The 10,926-nt window shown below is 37.5% G+C and overlaps 1 protein-coding gene across 2 annotated transcripts in view; it reads left to right on the top strand.

Annotated features, from left to right (window-relative positions):
* Positions 1-10,926, top strand: part of gli2b (GLI family zinc finger 2b) — a 107,916-nt gene that overhangs the window by 328 nt on the left and 96,662 nt on the right. The window contains exon 1 of one of the 2 annotated variants that reach the window (XM_079597808.1): positions 2,069-2,511. The exons of the other annotated variant lie outside the window; for it this stretch is intronic. The gene's annotated coding sequence lies outside the window, so the exon portion shown is untranslated. Of the gene's footprint in view, positions 1-2,068; positions 2,512-10,926 lie in introns of those variants that run through there. 2 annotated transcript variants of the gene reach the window in all.

Here is a 10,926-nt window from a genome sequence, read left to right as displayed (position 1 = left end):
CAGTAAATATATATCTATATATTTGAAAATCAATTTCTGGTTTAAAAAAGTAATTTCCACCATTATTGCTGAGGACAAAACTATATTGGGGCATGTTGTCACATTTAAAATCTGCCATTTAATAGCCTTTTACAGGCTTTATAGCTGAATAATTAGAAAATAATTAGAAAATAGTTATTATACTGTAAAAAAAAACTATCAGTATCGGTCTTCATTTTTTTTTTAAAGTACAAGTACAAGTTTAAAAGGTAATTTTATCGTAAACTAACTTATAAAAAAGTTAAATCGCGTAATTTATTTTTATGTAAAGTAATGTAAAGATAGGGTTTCATATACAATAATTGTAAAGTAATTATAAAGCACATAATTTAAATTAATAAACGGGATAAAATTACAATATTACAAATATTGTTCTGACCTTACATTAATGGAAAATGCACTGTGAACAATTTCACAGTTTCAGTTTAAATACCTTTTTATACTCGAAATATGATGTGAATTGGAAGTTCTCTTTTATTGCATTCATAATTCTCCAAAATGCATTATGTCTTGTTTTAAACTAGTGCAAAATGGAAAAATCTGGAAAAAAATGGAGTTGCATGATCACTAAACACAGTGTGTGTGTGTGTGTGTGTGTGTGTGTGTGTGTGTGTGTGTGTGTGTGTGTGTGTGTGTGTGTGTGTGTGTGTGTGTGTGTGTGAGAAGCTGTTGCACACCATACAGCCCTAATAATGACCTCACTGCTCATATGATCACACACACACACACACACACACACACACACACACCGTCTCCTCTCGTGTGAAACAGGACACAAACATCATATGAAAGATTGCTGGATTAAAGGTCATGCACTTGGCAGTAAAAAAGGGGGATTTCTGTTAATGTATTATGAGTTAATGTATCTAACGACTTAAAGGTTTATACTTCCATAAACATATTTAAAATGTTTCTTCATTAATATAATAAAACAAACACACATCCGGTGTTCATTGCTGCTGTTAGTTTGATTAGACATGTTTCCAGTTACACTGTCTTTTTTTCTTTAAAGCATGTTGACTGAAAATAATAATGAAGTCTTTTCAACCACATCATTTGCACAAACACCTTGAAATGTGGATCATCATGTTAATATGTACAATAGCCTATATATTAATGTGATGTCAGAGTTTAATATAATATCCTGAAGTGTGTACCCGCTGGTTTTAATGCTGATTTAAGAATAATGTACTGTATAGCAGCGGCTCATGTCTAAGTGTGTTAATTAAGTGTAATAAATAGTTGTTTTATCTGAATTAGATTTGACCCCATTTCCATTTTCCATTGTAAATACAGAGCTACGGTCAGCTAAAGTGATAAATGAGGCTGATCTGAGATCTGGGACGAGACGCATCGATACTGATGCTCTGTTTTCTTCTCAGCACTTGCGTATTTCAGGAAGAATAAACTATTTGTTTAAAATAAAGAACTAATAATACAAGAAAATACGCTTTTTAATAAATACGAAATAAATACATGTATTCTCACATATTTAGTAAGCCTTTGAAAAAAATTGGGTAACACTTTATTTACAGTGTCATTGTTTCAAATGTTACATGCTACTATAATAATAACTGTAAATTATGCATAATTACATGCAACTAATCTTCAAACAAACCCTAATTCTAACCACATTAAGTACATTAATATTACTCAATAATTAATATGACAGATTAACAAATACACCTTAAATAAAGTGTAACCAAAACTTGATTTCTCTTTCATTACACTTTATTTAAAGGTGTCTTTGTTACAGTGTAATTATATATTTAAGAACTAAGTAATATTAATTAACAACATGTACTTAGGCTACTATAATATGGCAAGGGTTTGCTTGAAGGTTATTTGCATGTAATTAAACATAATTGACTGTTATGGTAAGTACATACAGTAACACGTGTAACAAGAAAAGTGTAAAATAAAGTGTTACCTCTTTTTTTTCTTCCTTGATTTCCCAGGATGACCTTGTAGAAAAACTTGACGTAACTTTAGTCCGACGCGATCGGTTCAGTGTGAAGCCCGACCCATCAGAGAGAGAGAGAGAGAGAGAGAGAGAGAGAGAGAGAGAGAGAGAGAGAGAGAGAGCATTGAAAACAGATCACCCGAGGGTCTCAGCGCAAACAGTCGCACTCACAAACTCTTCTGTTGTTTTTATTGCCCAAACTTCTGATAATCTGATTCCGCGCGCGCGCGCTCGCTGTTGTTGTCGTCGCGCGGTCAGATGATGCAAACTTCACGCGTTCACTCTCACTGATGATGGACCGTAAAAGTTAAAAAAGAAGAATCCCGAAAAGTGAACTTTGTGAATGATTCTCGCCTCAGACCCGCTGGTTCTCGTGAAGATCTCCGCTCGTGTTTTGATGGATGTTCGTGGGACGCGCTTCTGTTTTCTGGAGCCAGAAAGTTTCCAGTGAAGGAAGAGTTTGATCGTGTTTGCGCGAGTTTGGAGGTTTGAGTCACTCTTCAGAGCTGGTGAGTGATTTATATGCACGCGTGTGTTTAATGAGCACTTCGAAGATTTGTGTTGTTGTATTTATTGTTGTTTTTTCGGGATATTTGAGTTGCATGGGAAAATAATCGCATCAACTTTTTTTCTTTTCTTTTCGTTTCGTTTTTTTTTTTTTTTTTTGGATGCACAAACTGTTTCAAACGGAGTTATTTTGGAGGGAAATTGTTTGAGATGGACTATAGAATTGCATGAGCCGCTTTTCGACTCTTGTTTGACTCCTGACACTGGAATCTCAAACATTCTGCTGCAATTTGATCCATATGGGGGAAGATGTGATCAGAAGGTGCCAGGCGCCAATCCTGAACACATCCACTCATCCAGGCGTGTTACAAACAGTCATGCATTAGATCATTCATATATTAGTGCATGCATTTTAATTTCCTTCTGAAGTTTTAAAGTTCAAGACGATTTTATTGTGTAGGAAAAAAGGTGCTTTGGATTAAAAATCTATATTTTTGGTATTAAAACGGTCAGAAATCAGCTTGAGTAAATAGTGTATATTGCGAGTGAATACTCCAGCAGAGGATAATGAATGCAGACAGAAGTTCAGAGAGCTGCACAAGCTGTTGAGAGTTGAAAGACCTGATGTTTGCTCTTCAGGCGCTCTTTTTCTTTCTCTGTTTACTCTGCTTTCTCCTCCTGAAATACTTACAATCAATTTCTGTGATCCGTCTCGGCCGCCGTTATACGGATTCACTGATAAAACGTGCAGTTCACTTGAAAAAGAGAGGAACAACTCTGAGATGTAGAAGACGAGGAGAAATAACAGCCTCTAATTGGCCCATTTAAATCCTGGAGGAAAAGCAAAAAGCATTTGGTGGGAGTGAGTTCACATCTATTAGCATGAGAAAACAGTTTTAGTGCATTTGCCATTGTGCGCGATGAAGAGTTCTAGCAGTCAGGATAAAGAGGTTGAAAAGGATGTGAAAGAACGACGGGCCCATTCAGGATTATTCAGGTCCGGCCGAGCTGACGGTCACCGGGGCCCCGGGGCCACAGGGGCCTCTTTCATCTCCCCCGGAGCCTTTTTCACACGTCCCGCTCTCTCAGGGTCCGTCAGCCCTTTTCTTATCCTTCTCATTGGAGAAGAATTTAATGAAGCCAATGGTGCGAACGCAGAGGAGCTGAAAATACCGGAGGGCGCATGGAAGGCCTGAATGGAAACTGAGTAAAACTCCCCGCAGAGACGATTCAGAAGTTAAGACAAGAGAGAGAGAGAGAGTCCGCTTTCAGAGCTCAACACATCCTTACCAATTAACACAGAGAAATAAAGCCTCACCGATTCCAGGTGAACAAACCCAGATCACCGAATAAAGCTGTTTTTTTTATTCCATGCCAGGAAAATATGTGCCAGATGTCTGGAATCATGCATAGCTCCAGGCTATTTGTGAAGGAATTTCGGGACAATTTCCAAACTTAACATAATGATTTAGGATAATTAATGTAGAAGAGAAACATTATGGTGGAATTTTCCCTGCATAAAGCATTTAAACATTTCTCTCGAGGCTTTAACCGCAGCGCTTTTGTTTTTGGAATATGACTTTATAAAAACGACACCGAGTTCAAAGTTATTGAAGTTTGATGAGCATACACGTTTAAAAGCTGCTCTGTTGTCCCGTCCTGAAGGACTTTCCTCGGTCAGGGTTGTCTTAAGGCTCTTTAAGACCGCAGGGAACTCTCTTGTTTGTCTTGCTAAGACTCCAGAGCACAATAGGCTTTCTCACAGGAGTATATAAGGTCAGTCCGCTGTCAATAGGTCAAGAAATCCGAGGGAAGTCGAGCTCCTCAGAAGTCCCTCCATTGTGAGGCGCTGACCCCTGAAAACGTGTGTTGTTTTATTCTGAGCGCAGTTTGGACAAAAGAGACTGCCGAAGTTTTATTATCTTCTCATTGTTAATATACCTGACTGTCAACAAAACGGTATTTGCTGACGATATGTTTCTGCTTTAGCACATTATGCTTTATAAATGCCTCTGATTGTTTAACAATGTGATTTTATCCATTGGATCAGTTGCAGTCTGTCTGTCTATCCCTGAACCTGTGCGTATCACTGTGTGTTCCTTCATTAACCAATCAGATCGCAGGGTTACCGCCCTTTATCACAAAACTGACTGTTTAGAAGTCGATCTTGTGATTTCATGATTGATCACTACTGGCTGTCAACTAATTAGAAAAACTCTCAAGCAACATAATGACTTGAGGCTTTCCTCTTCCGCAAACTGCTCCAGAGCTTCTCTATCGGTTCTGTTTTACAACCCAAGATGACACTAAACCCGTAACCTGCATTTAACGTCGTCTGGGTCGTAACTTTCACACTCTGTAGATTTATATGTGGTGTTTGAGGATGAGGCGTCACACAACCATGCTAACATGTGTCTAAATATTGTTACATTATATTATCTCTATATATTATTATATAACATTATATGATCTTAAATGTTTCAGAGATTTATATATATATATATACACTGTAAAAATATATTTTCATTTGTTATCACAACTTTTTATCTTTTGTCAAATCAACTTAGATAACTAATGTTGGTGAAGATAACATAATATTTTGAGTTTCTGTTTATTGAACCATTCTTCTTCATTGTATTAACTCAAATTTTTAATTCCAACAAACTAAAAATTTTAAGGTAACCAGGTAACTTACTTTTTTAAGTTAAACCAATTTTTTTTACAGTGTGTGTGTATATATATATATATATATATTATATATAAAAAACTGTTGAATTATATATTATATGATTATTTTACATTATTTTATATATTATTATTTTTTACTTTAATATGTATATAGGCTACAAGTACTTTTTTTTTTGCAATTTATATAAAAAATGATGTGTAATAATTTGTGTGTATATATATATATATATATATATATATATATATATATCGACAGAATAGCAAAATACAAAATAAATAAATACTTGAATTTTAAGTTATTTATTCACTTTTAAAAACATATTTTGCTACTGGAGATATGCATGATTTAGCTGCATTGTGTTTCTGCATTTAGCATTGCATCTGCTCTCTGGCGTTATCAGAACACACCCTGAGATGCAGTTTTTGGGTTGAGACGGTTGAGAACCACTGCACAATATCATGTGATATTTCATGATATTTCAATGATGATGTTGAACAGCCTGAATGGAGATCCATCTGAAGAAAGCTGTCAGCTTGAGGACCTGAGGCTAGTTTCGGTCCAGTTGTGAGACGTTCCTCTCGTCTCCAGCGTGGAGAAGCTTCGACACGAGCTTTGAACTGTCAGTGTGAATCCGCTGCTCATGTAAAGCGCATCGCTCGCTCTGATTCCCGCTTGTGTTCGCTCAGGATCAGGGTGGATGTCCTCGAGTTTTCCTCACACGTCACACTGTGGTTTTACCGATCTGTGCCAGTGGGGTTGTGTGTTTTTCATTGGTGAATCGTCCAGGGAGAGCTACGAAATCATGCATCCCTGTTATAGCATTAGTATCTAAGCATCTAGATGTTTAGCTATGGACATTCAGATTAAAGTGTGAGTCAAAACCTCCCACTGTACGTATATCCACTTATTTACTTTAAATCCCCTTTTCTTTTCTTTTTTCTAGCATTTTAGTATCTAAGCATCTAAGACACTAGATTTTGAGCTATTGATATTCAGATTAAAGTGTGAGTCATAAACAGTATATCCACTTATTTACTTTAAATCCCATTTTTTAAAATATTTTTCTAGTATTTTAGTATCTAAGCATCTAGATGTTAAGCTATTGGACATTCAGACTAAAGTGTGAGTCTATCCTTCTGCTGTACATATACAGTATATCTACTTATTTACTTTGAATCCCAATTTTTTTACATGCACATCTGTAGTTCGGTTCATTTGGTCCGGACCAAGGGAGAAAAATTATACTTTGTAGCATTTTTCAGGCGTTTTGGTTCCTTTTCACACCACACTGATTGCTCTGGTCCGAATCAGTTTATGAAACGAACCAAAATGCAGTCACGTGACAACATCCACATCACTCGTTGGCCAGATGGGTCTTGAACGTATTTTCATAACTGCACTTCGATTGTCAGAATTAACGTGCGGGAAAATTCCAACAGAACTGACGGAAGTAAACAAAGAGGAGGAAAATCCGGCAGACAACACGCCGCTTTTTACCATGGAGAAATGACTTTGTGAGCTGATTGTATCCCTGGTCATAGTTTATTATATAGTTTGTCTACACCACTTTAGGCAAACAATAACATTTGAGAATAAAGCGAGAATGCGGCTTGAAAATAATGTTTTATGCAATGCACGCAGCGAGTCACTTCAGGAGGAGGCAACGCGTGCATTAATGTTGCTAAACATTGACATAATGCAGTTGGGTCTGTTCGAGGTCTGATCACGTTCTCACCACAAACGAACCGCTCCAGAGTTCGTTTGAAAGCGTACCGAGACCACCTCTCCAAGGAGGTCTCGGTACGCTTGTTTGGTCCGCTTTTGGTGCGCACCCGAGTGCGATTGCTGCATTCTCACCGGCCCAAACGAACCGCACCAATTCGGAAACCGAACTCTAGTGCGATTCAACCGAACTAAACAAGGCAGGTGTGAAAGCAAGCATCTAAGACACTAAATGTTGAGCTATTTATATTCAGATTAAAGTGTGAGTCTAAACCTCCCACTGTACATATACAGTATATTCACTTATTTACTTTAAATCCCAATTTTGTTAAAAATGTTCTAGCATTTTAGTATCTAAGCATCTAAGACATTAAATGTTAAGCTATGGACATTCAGATTAAAGTGTGAGTCTAAACCTCCCGCTGTACATATACAGTATATCCACTTATTTACTTTAAATCCCAATTTTGTTAAAAAATTTCTAGCATTTTAGTATCTAAGCATCTAAGACATTAAATGTTGAGCTATGGACATTCAGATTAAAGTGTGAGTCTATCCTCCCGCTGTACATATGCAGTATATTCACTTATTTACTTTAAATCCCAAAAAATAGTTTTCTATCATTTTATTATCCATGCATCTAAAGACACTAGATGTTAAGCTATGGATATTCAGAGTCAAAACCCTCTGCTGTACACATACAGTATATAAAAAATATTATTTTTTTCTGGCATTTTAGTATCTAAGCATCTAACTTCTACTGAAGAACTGAAATTGAACGGGCTAATTCAACAACCAGCTCGAAACTCCAGGAAAAAAAGATTGTGTAGAAAGGCCTTCATCAACCAGAGACAATCACGCATCAAGCAGCGTCTAATTACAGAGAATGAAATCAGAGGATCTCTGTCTCCTGAAAGGCCATCGCACGCCACGAGACGCTTTGAAATCAAAGATGTGCGGGCCGCTGGGAGCAGGAGACGCTCGCCCCGCTATGAAATGTGAAGGGTATCCGTAGCGCCTCTTGACTGGCTTTGATTCGGGACTTAATGAATTCCTGAAGGGATGCAGTAACCGGATGATACTCCTTTAATACCTAAAGAACTTCTGACAGCAGAGAGCCGTGGGTTTATGCGCAGTCATACAGACGGATCATCATCGCTGATGGATTCCTACATGTTTCAGACAAATGCCTGATAGCAGAAGATCCCTGGCGGTTTCACAAGCGCTGGCTCGTGGCCTAGCGCCGGTTCAGACGTGTTCGACAGCTCCGGACACGCAGCGCTCATCTTTACATCTATTGTAACACAGACAGTCTTCTGTGACTTATTTGTCTTTGCATTGGGGAATGTTTGCTCACATCAGGGCCGTGTGACACTGTTTATGACAGACTGAAGGATGGACTGAACTCTATGGGCTGGTTTCACAGACAAGGCTTAGATTAAGCCAGGATTAGGCCTTTTCAATTAGGGCACACTGTTAGACATTTTATTGTATTTTTGCGGTAACTTACTGGCAGCACTATTGCCAGTAAGTTACTGTAAGTTCCACTTTACAGTAGCTTACCTGTAAATGTGTTTTACGGTATGATGCCCTTACTGCAATTTTATTTTACAGTAAGATGGCCTTACCGCAATTTAATTTTACAGTAAGATACCCTTACCGCAATTTCATTTTACAGTAAGATACCCTTACTGCAATTTCATTTTACAGTATGATTTCCTTACTGCAATTTCATTTTACAGTATGATTTCCTTACTGCAATTTCATTTTACAGTAAGATGCCTTACCGCAGTTTAATTTTACAGTATGATGCCCTTACCGCAGTTTCATTTTACAGTACAATACCCTTACTGCAACTTATTTTTCATTTATTTTACACTATTAATGCTATTGAATTGAATAAATTCCAAAAAAGTTACTTGAGTTCATGTATATCAGCATATTTATTATTTACTATCACAATTAATTACATTCAATTGACTTATTGTGATGCAACATTTAAAAGAGAAATTCATGCATAACAAATAAAAGCAGATCATGACAATATGCAAAACATTTTTTTTTTTAAATCAAGTACAAAATACACTAACAGTTCTCAGCTAAAACAAGAGGAAATTAAATCAAAAGGAAATGGCACCCACCTCTCTACTAATCCCAAATAAATAACAATATACATTTGTATGATAAAGAACAATACAACAAAAGTTTACAAATAAATAACTGATCTGAGGAATGGTGCTGCTTTTGCCCCCAAAGCTTCCTCTCATCCAATCACAGCAGATTTACACCCGATCATTGGCGTCAGGTGGCAGCAATTCCTTTCTGCTTATGGGAAGTAGAGAGAGAGAAACAGGGAGAAAGGGGAAAATAAATAAAAAAAGAAAGAAAACAAAACAAATACATCCTTGGACGTAACACACTCAAACAGCAAGTTCTACAGATTGTAGCACCAGCACCAGATTTGGTAGCACCGCACATGTAATATATGAGCTTAATCAACGTCTTTCTTACATTTAGACTTTTGTCTTTGTGCATGCGTTGTTTTAGTTTGGCAGGGTCGCCACTAGCTTAGCTTAGCATAATGAATGGAATCTTTTGTTGCCAGCTAGCATGTTCTGAGTAAAATTGATATAAAAAAAACCACCTAATTACTTCTTGTGGCCTGCGTATTCACAACGAGTACAAATAGCGATGCAGATTAAGACTAGGCGATTTCCTAGACAGATTTTGACTTATCACGCAACACATGAAATCCCAGTCAACATAATAGTAGCTGGCTATTTTTCCTACAGTAGACATAGTAAATGGCGATGAACATGGCTGATTTTGTGAGAGACGAAGACGGTGACTTCTCAGACAGTCAAGATCCAGAACCATACCTCTATGAACCAGAGTTTTCAGAAGAGGAGCTGCGTGCTTTGGAAATAGAACAACAGGAGGAGGAGGTTGCGATCGCTCAACAACCTGAGGACGTGAGGATGAGAGCCAACACAAACTGGTGGTGTGAGTGTGGGGGAATATGCCAACCTATGCCGACTGAAATAAACAAAAGCGAAGATACTCGGTGCAGGTCACGCCGGTAAGTTGACAGATTTCATGTGTTGCGTGATATCTCTGCGCCCAAGTAGCAGTGCTTCGCCTGTGCTTCACCATGAGTCAATATCTGCCTTGGAAATCACCTAGTCTTAATCTGCATCGCTATTTGTACTTGTGAATACGCAGTAGTAATTAGGTGTTTTATTTTTTATCACTTTTACTCAGAACATGCTAGCTGGCAACAAAGGATTCCATTCATTATGCTAAGCCAAGCAAGCGCCGACCCTGTCAAACTAAAACAATGCATGCACTGAGACAAATGCATTTGCCCACCTATCTAAATGTAGGAAAGACGGTGAATAAGCCCTATTAAAAAAAAACGGTGGAGTGTTCCTAAGAAAACTACGGTGAAAAATAAACCTAGGGGTAATTAGCACATGGTTACAGAGTAGATCGTTCTCTGGGATGCGTTTTAATGATAATCGAATGTAAAGAGTTTTATCTCTAAAAACAGATTAGCTTATAACGCTAATATATGGGGCAGAGAGTAAGTTAAAGTAAATCGCTAGTTAATTCCACTAACAAGGCTCAAAATAGCCTCACACTACCACGGTAGCATAATGAGGGTCCTTACATGCAAACCGAAGCATTGAGAACTTTGTAAGTGTACAAACAGTTTAATAAGAAGATACTTAATAAAGACAGTACATTACGCGTATACAGACAGCAGCCATCTTGGAAAACAGTCTCGACAAGTGGAGCAACGAACGCTGTGCTAAGTGATATGAACTGTGACTTGTTCATTTTTGTATTATTATTTGTATTTATTTATTTTCTCTGTTGCGTTCAGTGCTTTCTTCCGGAAACAACAGAAGATTCCAAGTCACAGTTCATATCACTTAGCATGGCAATCGTTGCTCGACTTGTTATAATAATGTTATAATTTGTATACACCAATTCATTAAACATG

The sequence above is a fragment of the Phoxinus phoxinus genome (assembly GCF_949152265.1).
Source record: "Phoxinus phoxinus genome assembly, chromosome: 22".
Taxonomy (NCBI): Eukaryota; Metazoa; Chordata; class Actinopteri; order Cypriniformes; family Leuciscidae; genus Phoxinus; species Phoxinus phoxinus.
Note: the sequence above shows the minus strand (reverse complement) of the source record. Positions and strands in the feature narration are given on the sequence as shown.